Source organism: Leucopleurus acutus, assembly GCF_964270905.1.
Source record: "Leucopleurus acutus genome assembly, chromosome: 3".
NCBI classification, from domain to species: domain Eukaryota; kingdom Metazoa; phylum Chordata; class Mammalia; order Artiodactyla; family Delphinidae; genus Leucopleurus; species Leucopleurus acutus.
The window spans coordinates 82,583,855-82,596,497 of NC_139145.1; the positions used below are offsets into that span (position 1 = coordinate 82,583,855).

The 12,643-nt window shown below is 41.4% G+C and overlaps 1 protein-coding gene across 2 annotated transcripts in view; it reads right to left on the reverse strand.

The window, feature by feature from the left end:
* Nucleotides 1-12,643, reverse strand: part of KCNN2 (potassium calcium-activated channel subfamily N member 2) — a 186,989-nt gene that overhangs the window by 62,100 nt on the left and 112,246 nt on the right. The window lies entirely within an intron of this gene.

Genomic DNA, 12,643 nt, shown 5'->3' on the forward strand with positions numbered 1-12,643 from the left:
GCAGCCTCAGGTGTTACCAAGCATCTTAGGGGTATCATCTGAGGTGACAGAGTATGTATATGTGTGGGTCTGGACATGCATTCCATTCTAGATCCAATTAATATAGATCTAAGGTCGCTGCATATCTTCACATTTCAACCCTCTGAGGTTCTCTAGATCAAATACCAGAACATACCTTGTAAACCTGTAAGAACAAAAAAGTCCCTGTGGATTTTTCTAACTAGGCCATGTTGGAATTGAACCAGCATTTGAGGATATAGATGTCAGGGTCTTGTTTACTCACTCTGAGATCGAGTCCAGGAAGGGTTGCTCTATATTCAGTGGTAGTGATCGCCCACCGCCTCCCTTAGCTTCTTTACCCAAAGCAGCAAGTCTTAATGTCTGAGCCTCCCTTTCTTCTATTGTGAGACTCACCCATCTACCTCCCAGGTGGCTGCCAGCACTGAGGTCATGAAGTACTAGCCAAATGCTTCTTGATCAGTACATAAAGACTGTGTTTGTGTTCTACTTGACCAAATCCCTCTCTATTTATGGAAAAGCAGACACAAAGAAAAGTCACTGCTTTTGCAAGTCACTCCTTCTTGCACGCAGGTGAGGTGGCAAACACTGGGGCTTTTCCGAGCATAGGCAGCTTTCGGGTTTGCTCCCTTCTGTTGTCACTGTCAATGAATACAGTGATTGGTACCACTGAGACGTGAAAGAGTGGAAAGAGGACTGGGGAAAGGAAGGAGGGAGAGGAAGCAGTAAGACAGGCGTTATCCTGGCACAGCAAAAGTAGCAGGGGGTGAAGGTAGATCAGTCAACAAAATAAAGAGAATAAGAAGAAAGACGGATTGTTCAGCAACAAGAAGTCCAAACAAGAAAAAAGAGAAATATCGCAACCTTTCTATGCCATACTGTTCCCCTACTCCTCAGCTGCCTTCCCTCCCACAGACACTAGGACTTCAATCCTCAGGGGTGCAGGGGACGGGGATGGTACATTTCTGTGTCCCAGCATCTATCATGCATTCCTGAGAAATTTTTAACATCTGTTTAGGGCTCTCAGTCAACTGGAAAAGAATATACCCTAGTGATTCCAATCAGCCCAGCTCTTGGTGGTGGCAGCAACAGCCTTAGCGTCTCATGACCATCTCTGGGGTCCATGCCTACTGTCCATGCCTACTGGGGTCCATCAACAGTAGGCAATTATCATGAACTGATTTTAAAGCTTGAGTTTTCAAAATACAGCAAATGAAAATTCCAACTTAGAACCTATGATGACAAGAAGTTTTAGCCCCCAGCACTTCACAGTTCCAGGCTATGTTTCTAGGGAAGCAAAACATTCCCGGATGTCCTTTAATTTCTCAGAGAGAGACGAGAAGCAGCAGAGAGTCAGAAACTGAGCCACCAAACCAAGAAGAGAGCAGAGAGAGCTCTCAGGGACACTGAGCTGAAGGTGACTTCAGCAAGGCTGAGGTGAGGGATCGTACACTTTCTGAGAAGGTCATTTGCAGGGTTCACCAGTTAAATTTTCCTATTTCAATTCTAACAATTCATCTCTGAGGGCCTGCTAATTGCATCTTGCTTGATTGAGCACGAGCAGCTTAAATACAGACTGCAACACCAAAACGTCGTGAACGGAATTAAAACCCAGGTCTAGGTTCATGAAGGAGAACACGTGGGGAACAGACCTTCCTCAAACCCAACCCACTGTCACCGAGGGCCTGCCAATCCTCTACTGTGTAAAGTCCTCAGAGGTCTGCAGTTGAAACAGTATGTCTGGAAAAGGGCCAGGGCCCCGCTGGATGGTGCCCCAACCGGCCAACTCTGGTTCGAGAAGACTGAGCCAGAATCCCTTCCCTAGGACTGGAAACGTCTTCTTCCTCCCTCTTTGGGGCTTGGAGGCTGGGAAAGAGGAGGAGGGGGACCTTCAAGAGGGCAGAGGAGTAGGACATGGAGATCACCTTCCTCCCCACAAATATATCAAAAATACATCTACGTGTGGAACAACTCCTACAGAACACCTACTGAATGCTGGCAGATGACCTCAGACTTTCCAAAAGGCAAGAAAATCCCCATGGACCTGGCCACGTGTCTGACAGGGTCTTAGTGCCCCGGCCTTGTGTTAGGCCTGAGCTTCTGAGGTGGGAGAGCCGAGTTCAGGACATTGGACCACCAGAGACCTCCCAGCCCCATGTAATATCAGTTGGCGAGAGCTCTCCCAGAGATCTCGGTCTCAAGGCTAAGACCCAGCTCCACCCAACGTCTGGCAAGGTCCAGTGCTGGATGCTCCATGCCAAACAGCTAGCAAGACAGGAACACAACTCCACCCATTAGCAGAGAGACTGCCTAAAATCATAAGGTCACAGACACCCCAAAACACACCATTGGACGATGCCCTGCCCACCAGAAAGACAAGATACAGCCCCACCCACCAGAACACAGGCACCAGTCCCCTCCACCAGGAAGCCTACACAAGCCACTGAACGAACCTTACCTACTGGGGGAAGACACCAAAAACAACGGGAACTATGAACTTGCAGCCTGTGAAAAGGAGACCCCAAAACCGGTAAGTTAAGCAAAATGAAAAGACAGAGAAATATGCAGCAGATGAAGGAGCAAGGTAAAAACCCACCAGACCAAACAAATGAGGAGGAAATAGGCAGTTTACCTGAAAAAGAATTCAGAGTAATGATAGTAAAGATGATCCAAAATCTTGGAAATAGAATGGAGAAAATACAAGAAATGTTTAACAAGGACTAGAAGAACTAAAGAGCAAACAATGATGAACAACACAGTAAATAAAATTACAAATTCTCTAGGGAGGCGGACCTTCAAGATGGCAAAGGAGAAACACGTAGAGATCACCTTCCTCCCCACAAATACATCAGAAATACATCTACACGTGGAACAACTCCTACAGAACACCTACTGAACGCTGGCAGAAGACCTCAGGCTTCCCAAAAGGCAAGAAACTCCCCACGTATCTGGGTAGGGCAAAAGAAAAAACAGAGACAAAAGGATAGGGACGGGACCTGCACCAGTGGGAGGGACCCGTGAAGGAGGAAAGGTTTCCACACACTAGGAAGCCCCTTCGCGGGAGGAGACGGAGGTTGGCGGGGGTGGGGGAAGCTTCGGAGCCACGGAGGAGAGCGCAGCAACATGGGTGCGGAGAGCAAAGCAGAGAGATTCCTGCACAGAGGATCAGGGCCGACCAGCACTCACCATCCTGAGAGGCTTGTCTGCTCACCCGCCGGGGCGGGCGAGGGCTGGGAGCTGAGGCTCGGGCTTCGGTCGGATTCCAGGGAGAGGACTGGGGTTGGCTGCGTGATCACAGCCTGAAGGGGGCTAGTGCGCCACGCCTGGCCGGGAGGGAGTCCGGGAAAGAGTCTGGAACTGCTGAAGAGGCAAGAGACCATTGTTTCGCAGTGCTGAGGAGAGGGGATTCAGAGCGCCGCCTAAATGAGCTCCAGAGACTGGCGCAAGCCGCGGCTATCAGCATGGACCCCAGAGATGGGCTTGAGACACTAAGGCTGTTGCTGCCACCACCAAGAAGCCTGTGTGCGAGCACAGGTCACTCTCCACACCACCCCTCCCGGGAGCCTGTGCAACCCTCCAAGGCCAGGGTCCCGTGATCCAGGGACAACTTCCCCGGGAGAACACATGGCGTGCCTCAGGCTGGTGCAACGTCACGCTGGCCTCTGCCGCGCAGGCTCGCCCCGCACTCCGTGCCCCTCCCTTCCCCCGGCCTGAGTGAGCCAGAGCCCCTGAGTCAGCTGCTCCTCTAACCCGTCCTGTCTGAGCGAAGAACAGACGCCCTCAGGCGACCTACATGCAGAGGCCGATCCAAAACCAAAGCTGAACCCCAGGAGCTGTGCGAACAAAGAAGAGAAAGGGAAATCTCTCCCAGCAGCCTCACGAACAGGGGATTCAATCTCCACAGTCAACTTGATGTACCCTGCATCTGTGGAATACCTGAATAGACAACGAATCATCCCGAAAATGAGGCAGTGGACTTTGGGAGCAACTGTAGACTTGGAGCTGGCTGTATGCGATTGACTGATTTCTGGTTTTATTATTATAGTTTAGTTTTCAGAGTGTATTATCATTGGTAGATTTGTTTATTGAGTTGGCTGCTCTCTTCCTTTTTTTAAAAATATATAGATATATTTAGGGAGGGTGGGAGGGAGGGAGATGCAAGAGGCAGGAGATATGGGAACATGTGTATATGTATTCACGTTGTTATAAAGCAGAAACTAACACACTATTGTAAAGCAATTGTACTCCAATAAAGATGTAAAAAAAAAATAAAAAAAAATATATAGTTCACTTTTCTTTGTGTGATTTTGTCTGTATAGCTTTTCTTTTACCATTTGTCCTAGGGTTCTGTCTGTTTCTTTTTTTTAATATAGTTTTTAGCACTTGTTATCCTTGGTGGATTTGATTTGTGGTTTGGTTGCTCTCTTATTTCTTTTTTTATTATTTTTTAAATACATTTTAATGTTTTTATTTTTAATAATTAAAAAATTATTTTAATAATTTTATTTCTTTTTATTTTATTTTTCCCTTGTATCCTTCCTCCCTCCCTCCCTCCTTCCTACCGTCCCTTCCTTCCTTCCTGTCCTTCTCAATTTCTTTCTCTCTTTTTTTCTCCCTTTTCTACTGAGCCATGTGGCCGACAGGGTCTTGGTGCTCCAGCCAGGTGTCAGGCCTGTGCCTCTGAGGTGGGAGAGCTGAGTTCAGGACACTGGTCCACCAGAGACCTCCCAGCTCCATGTAATATCAAACGGCAAAAGCTCTCCCAGAGATTTCCATCTCAATGCTAAGAGCCAGCTCCACTCCAAAACCAGCAAGCTATAGTGCAGGACACCCTATGCCAAACAACTAGCAAGACAGGAACACGACCACACACATTAGCAGAGAGGCTGCCTAAAATCATAATAAGCTCACAGACACCCCAAAACGGACCACCAGATGTGGTTCTGCCCATCAGAAAGACAAGATCCAGCCTCATCCACCAGAACACAGGCACTAGTCCCCTCCACCAGGAAGTCTACACAACCCACTGAACCAACCATAGCCTCTGGGGACAGACACCAAAAACAATGGGAACTATGAACCTGCACCCTGCGAAAAGGAGACCCCCAAACACAGTAAGTTAAGCAAAATGAAAAGACAGAGAAACACACAGCAGATGAAGGAGCAAGGAAAAAACTTACCAGACCAAACAAAGAAGAGGAAATAGGCAGTCTACCTGAAAAAGAATTCAGAGTAATGATAGTAAATATGATCCAAAATCTTGGAAATAGAATGGAGAAAATAAAAGAAACGTTTAAAAAGGACCTAGAACAACTAAAGAGCAAACAAACAATGATGAACAACACAATAAATGAAATTAAAAATTCTCTAGAAGGAATCAATAGCAGAATAACTAAGGCAGAAGAACAGATAAGTGACCTGGAAGATAAAATAGTGGAAATAACTATGCAGAACAGAATAAAGAAAAAAGAATGAAAAGAACTGAGGACAGTCTTAGAGACCTCTGGGACAAAGTTAAATGAACCAATTTGAATTATAGGGGTCCCAGAAGAAGAAGAGAAAAAGAAAGGGTCTGAGAAAATATTTGAAGAGATTATAGCTGAAAACTTCCCTAATATGGGAAAGGAAATAGTCAATCAAGTCCAGGAAGTGCAAAGAGTCCCATACAGGATAAATCCAAGGAGAAACACACCAAGACACATATTAATCAAATTATCAAAAATTAAATACGAAGAAACAATATTAACAGCAGCAAGGGAAAAACAACAAATAAAATACAAGGGAATCCCCATAAGGTTAACAGCTGATCATTCAGCAGAAACTCTACAAGCCAGAAGGGATTGGCAAGACATATTTAACATGATGAAAGGGATAACCTACAATGAAGATTGCTCTACCCAGGAAGAATCTCATTCTGATTTGATGGAGAAATTAAAACCGTTACAGACAAGCAAAAGCTAAGAGAATTCAGCACCAAAAAACCAGCATTACAACAAATGCTAAAGGAAATGCTCTAGGCAGGAAACACGAGAAGGAAAGAACCTAAAATAACAAACCCAAAACAATTAAGAAAATAGTAATAGGAAGATACATATCAATAATTACCTTAAATGTAAATGGATTAAATGCTCCCACCAAAAGACACAGACTGGCTGAATGCATACAAAAAGAAGACCCATATATATGCTGTCTACAAGAGACACACTTCATACCTAGTGACACATAAAGACTGAAACTGAAGGGATGGAAAAAGACATTCCATGTAAATGGAAATCAAAAGAAAGCTGGAGTAGCAATTCTCATGTCAGACAAAATAGACTTTATAATACAGACTATTACACCAGACAAAGAAGGACACTACATAATGATCAAGGGATCAATCCAAGAAGAAGATATAACAATTGTAAATATTTATGCACCCAACATAGGAGCACCACAATACGTAAGGCAAATACTAACAGCCATAAAAGGGGAAATCGACAGTAACACATTCATAGTAGGGGACTTTAACACCCCACTTTCACCAATGGACAGATCATCCAAACTGAAAATAAATAAGGAAACACAAGCTTTAAATGATACATTAAACAAGATGGACTTACTTGATATTTATAGGACATTCCATCCAAAAACAACAGAATGCACTTTCTTCTCAAGTGCTCATGGAACATTCTCCAGGATAGATCATATCTTGGGTCACAAATCTAGCCCAGTAAGTTTAATAAAACTGAAATCATATCAAGTATCTTTTCCGACCACAAGGCTATGAGACTAGATATCAATTAGGGGAAAAAGTCTGTAAAAAATACAAACACATGGAGGCTAAACAATTCACTACTTAATAACCAAGAGATCACTGAAGAAATCAAAGAGGAAATCAAAAAGAAACCTGTAAACAAATGACAATGAAAACATGATGACCCCAAACCTATGGGATGCAGCAAAAGCAGTTCTAAGAGGGAAGTTTATAGCAATACAATCTGACCTCAGGAAACAAGAAAAATCTCAAATAAACAACCTAACCTCACACCTAAAGCAATTAGAGAAAGAAGAACCAAAAAAAACCCCAACATTAGCAGAACGAAAGAAATCATAAAGATCAGAGCAGAAATAAATAAAATATAAACAAAGAAAAAAAAGCAAAGATCAATAAAACTAAAAGCTGGTTCTTTGAGAAGATATATAAACTTGATAAACCATTAGCCAAACTCATCACGAAAAAAAGGGAGAAGACTCAAATCAATAGAATTAGAAATGAAAATGGATAAGTAACAACTGACACTGCAGAAATACAAAGGATCATGAGAGATTACTACAAGCAACTCTATGCCAATAAAATGGACAACCTGGAGGAAATGGACACATTCTTAGAAAAGCACAACCTTCCGAAACTGAACCAGGATGAAACAGAAAATATAAACAGACCAATCACAAGCACTGAAATTGAGACTGTGATGAAAAATCTTCTAACAAACAAAAGCCCAGGACCAGATGGCTTCACAGGCAAATTTTATCATTTAGAGAAGAGCTAACACCTATCCTTCTCAAACTCTTCCAAAATATAGCAGAGGGAGGAACACTGCCAAACTCATTTGAATGAGGCCACCATCACCGTGATACCACAACCAGACAAAGATGTCACAAAGAAAGAAAACTACAGGCCAATATCACTGATGAAGATAGATGCAAAAATCCTCAACAAAACACTAGCAAACAGAATCCAACAGCATATTAAAGGATCATACGCCATGATCAAGTGGGGTTTATCCCAGGAATGCAAGGATTCTTCAATATACGCAAATCAATCAATGTGATACACCATATTAACAAATTGAAGGAGAAAAACTATATGATCATCTTAATAGATGCAGAAAAAGCTTTCAACAAAATTCAACATCCATTTATGATAAAAACTCTCCAGAAAGTAGGCATAGAGGGAACTTACCTCAACATGATAAAGGCCATATATGACAAACCCACAGCCAACATCGTTCTCACTGGTGAAAAACTGAAGCCATTTCCACTACGATCAGGAACAAGACAAGTTTGCCCACTCTCACCACTAGTATTCAACATACATTTGGAAGTTGTAGCCACAGCAATCAGAGAAGAAAAAGAAATAAAAGGAATCCAAACTGGAAAAGAAGTAAAACTGTCACTGTTTGCAGATGACATGATACTATACACAGAGAATCCTAAAGGTGCTACCAGGAAACTACTAGAGCTAATCAATGAATTTGGTAAAGTAGCAGGATACAAAATTAATGCATAGAAACCTCTTGTATTTTTAAACACTAATGATGAAAAATCTGAAAGAGAAATTAAGGAAACACTCCCATTTACCATTGCAACAAAAAGTATAAAATACCTAGGAATCAACCTACCTAAGGAGACAAAAGACCTGTTTGCAGAAAACTATAAGACACTGATGGAAGAAATTAAAGATGATACAAACAGAGGGAGAGATATCCCATGTTCTTGGATTGGAATAATCAACATTGTGAAAATGATTATACTACCCAAAGCAATCTATATATTGAATGTAATCCCTCTCAAACTACCAATGGCATTTTTCACAGAACTAGAACAAAAAGTTTCATAAGTTGTATGGAAACACAAAGGACCCCAAATAGCCAAAGCAATCTTGAGAAAGAAACACGGAGCTGGAGGAATCAGCTACTCACACTTCAGACTATACTACAAAGCTACAGTAATCAAGACATTATGGTACTGGCACAAAAACAGAAATATAGATCAATGGAACAGGATAGAAAGCCCAGAAATAAACCCACACACATATGGTCACCTTATCTTTGATAAAGGAGGCAAGAATATACAATGGAGAAAAGACAGGCTCTTCAATAACTGGAGCTAGGAAAACTGGACAGCTACACGTAAAAGAATGAAATTAGAACGCTCCCTAACACCATACACAAAAATAAACTCAAAATGGATTAAAGACCTAGATGTAAAGCCAGACACTATAAAACTCTTAGAGGAAAACATAGGCAGAACATTCTATGACATAAATCACAGCAAGATCCTTTTTGATCCACCTCTTAGAGAAATGAAAATAAAAACAAAAATAAACAAATGGAACCTAATGAACTTTAAAGCTTTTTCACAGCAAAGGAAACCATAAGCAAGACGAAAAGACAACCCTCAGAATGGGAGAAAATATTTGCAAATGAAGCAACTGACAAAGGATTAATGTCCAAAATATACAAGCAGCTCATGCAGCTCAATATTAGAAAAACAGACAACCCAATCCAAAAATGGGCAGAAGACCTAAGGAGACATTTCTCCAAAGAATATATACTGATTGCCAACAAACACATGAAAGAATGCTCAACATCATTAATCATCAGAGAAATGCAAATCAAAACTACAATGGGGTATCACCTCACACTGGCCAGAATGGCCATCATCAATAAAATCTACAAACAATAAATGGTGGAGAGGGTGTGGAGAAAAGGGAACCCTCGTGCACTGTTGGTGGGGATGTAAATTGATACAGCCACTATGGAGAACAGTATGTAGGTTCCTTAAAAAATTGAATATAGAACTACCATATGACCCAGCCATCCCACTACTGGACATATACCCTGAGAAAACTATAATTCAAAAAGAGTCATGTACCACAATGTTCATTGCAGCACTATTTACAATAACCAGGACATGGAAGCAACCTATGTGTCCATCAACAGAAGAATGAATAAAGTAGATGTGGCATATATATACAATGGAATATTACTCAGCCATAAAAAGAAATGAAATTGAGTTATTTGTAGTGAGGTGTTTGGACCTAGAGTCTGTCACACAGAGTGAAGTAAGTCAGAAAGAGGAAAACAAATACCATATGCTAACACATATATATGGAATCTAAAAAAAATAAAAGGTTCTGAAGAACCTAGGGGCAGGACAGCAGTAAAGTTGCAGATGTAGAGAATGGACCTGAGGACACAGGGAGGGCGAAGGGTAAGTAGGGATGAAATGAGAGAATGGCATGGATGTATATGCACTACCAACTGTAAAATAGACAGCTAGTGGGTAGCAGCTGCATACCACAGGGAGATCAGCTCGGTGCTTTGTGTCCACCTAGAGGGGTGGGATAGGGAGGGTGGGAGGGAGATGCAAGAAGGAGGGAATATGGGGTTATATGTATACATACAGTTGATTCACTTTGTTATACAGCAGAAACTAACACAACATTGTAAAGCAATTATACTCCCAAAAATATGTTAAATTAAAAAAAAAAGAAATGATATGTCTTGTTAAAGCCTAGAAAACATACTTTTTTACAAGCAGAGTATAAAAGGGGAAAGAGATGAAGGGAAGAGAGGAGAGAGGGGTAACACAGAAGAAAGGCCAAAAGTGACAAAAGTGAATAAAAAATAGTGGAAATGATTACACTCAAAGCTCTACAGGGAAAATGTAAATAAATGATTGGAGAAAAATCACTACATAAGCCAGGAAAACTCAAAAACCTTACTCACTTAAAAAAATTAAAAATCAGCCTCATTTTCTAGCATCATGCACAAATCGATCCCATAGCCTTCACTAGCTCCTACTACAGTTTCCAACTACTCCAGAAAAAGAAAACCAAGAAAAAACAACTCAAAAGTCTTTCATTATCCTTCAATTTTTAGTATTTTCAGAATTTAAAATGGTAATCAAAACCCCTCCTGGCTGTATGTGTACCACCTGCAGAAGCAAGGCACGTAATGTGTACACTCAGTAAAGTGGGCTATACACTCAGCTCTCCAAATATACTGGAGATGATTGCTGTTGCCAGATACAGAAGCAGACGTTTTTCCCCTAAAGAATCATAATTTTAGCTTGCCAAATGGGTGAGATTCACTTTTTTAACCAGAGAATTCAGGAATCAATAAAAAGGAATACTGCAAATGGAAACCTGGGTGGAAAATGACCTCTGCACTTGGGCTGTGCGCATGTAACCAAAAGCCATCAAGGATCAAAATTACAACAATCAAACAAACCCATGAGCTTAAGCCTAGGAGTGTAATGCTTGTCAGTCATCTCTTCATCTCTATAGCACTATCACATGGCAATGGTATGTTCTCCTTAAACTCTATTCCTGTTAAACTGCACTAGCCAAATGTGAACCTACCAAGCCAGAAACATTTCCCTCTGCTAAAATGACAAAACTGGGCTTATAGCAGCCAAGTGCAACAGCTGGATCTAAAAGCAGAGTACTGTGTGTGATGAACTTAGATGATGAAGGGGTAGCTATGGAGGTAAAAGTCAATAGCTCATCACTAGCTTTCTCTTCCATCCTAACAAATCTGGTTAAAAATTACCACGTGCATAGTTTGGTAACCATAGAGTGCCCCAGGGGATAAAGTATTTGCATGAGTTCTACATTCGCTGTGAGGCAGCATATAGGAAATATGTAACCTGAAGACATACAAATTAGAATAGGAAGCATGAACTATATTACAGCACTGTTTAAAAGAACTTTCTGCAAAAAATGTGAAAATGTTCACTATCTGTGCTGTGCAATTCAGTGGCCACTAGCCACAGATGCCTACTGAAGATCTGAAATGTGGCTAATGAAAATGAAGAACTGAGTTTTTAATCTTCATTTAACCAATTTAAAATTAAAATTAAATATCCATGTGGGGTGTCTGGCTGCCATATTGGACAGTGAGGACAAGCAGGCCACACAGTGGTAGGAGAGCCACAGAACACACATAATCATGCTTTAATAACACAGTTGTTTTAATTCAGCAGTAACATTCACACTGAACTCTCTCTCCACCAAAGTGAAATTGGGTAAAGAAGTACAATATATTCCCTGACTTCCAAGACCTTAAACTATATATATATATATGTTTACATGATATTCCATGTTCCATTGTCATTTGGTTACTTATTTTCTTGTTATGCTTCTTGGATAAAGAAGTATTTTAAAGAAATACATTGAATTTGGATTACCTTGTGTATATTAATTCATTCAGACATGCAATGCTCCCCGAGTTCAGAGAGACTGTGCCAGGTGCTGGGGCCAGCAGGGCAGGCAAAGTACCCTACCCAACAGTTCTGAAATCCACAGGGAGTCAAGGATTACCCCTAGTCTCCACTGGCAGGCAAAGCACCCCTGTTCTTTCTATCAGACCTACTTTAGTCCCTTTGTATGATACTGCTCATACCGTGGGATTCAGCTGGTACCCCAGGAGGAACCCACAAAAAGATTATATCAGGGCAGGTGTCTTTTGGGTTGATTGCTTTCCAAATCAGACAACCTGAACACCAGAGTGCTTCTCTCATTGTCAGTATTCAAACTCTGCTCACATGGCGTACTATTGAAAAAATGACAGAAGCAGGCTCCATATGTATTTACAAGATAATCCTGCATATTGTTTAGTGGTATGTATACTGATAGCCAATACAGAAAAAAAAAGTCATGGGAATGGGTGCATAGACGATCTCTTATTACTCTGTATCTTTTGATATATATCGACATTATTTCAAAACAGATGTTTCTATGGTGTGAATATTCTATTTATGCAGCTACTTAGCTTGCATAGAAATAGTTTTGAAGCAGTGTGAAGAATCATGCAACCCACAACGGTTTTCTTTTGCTTCATTTGATTTAATGAAT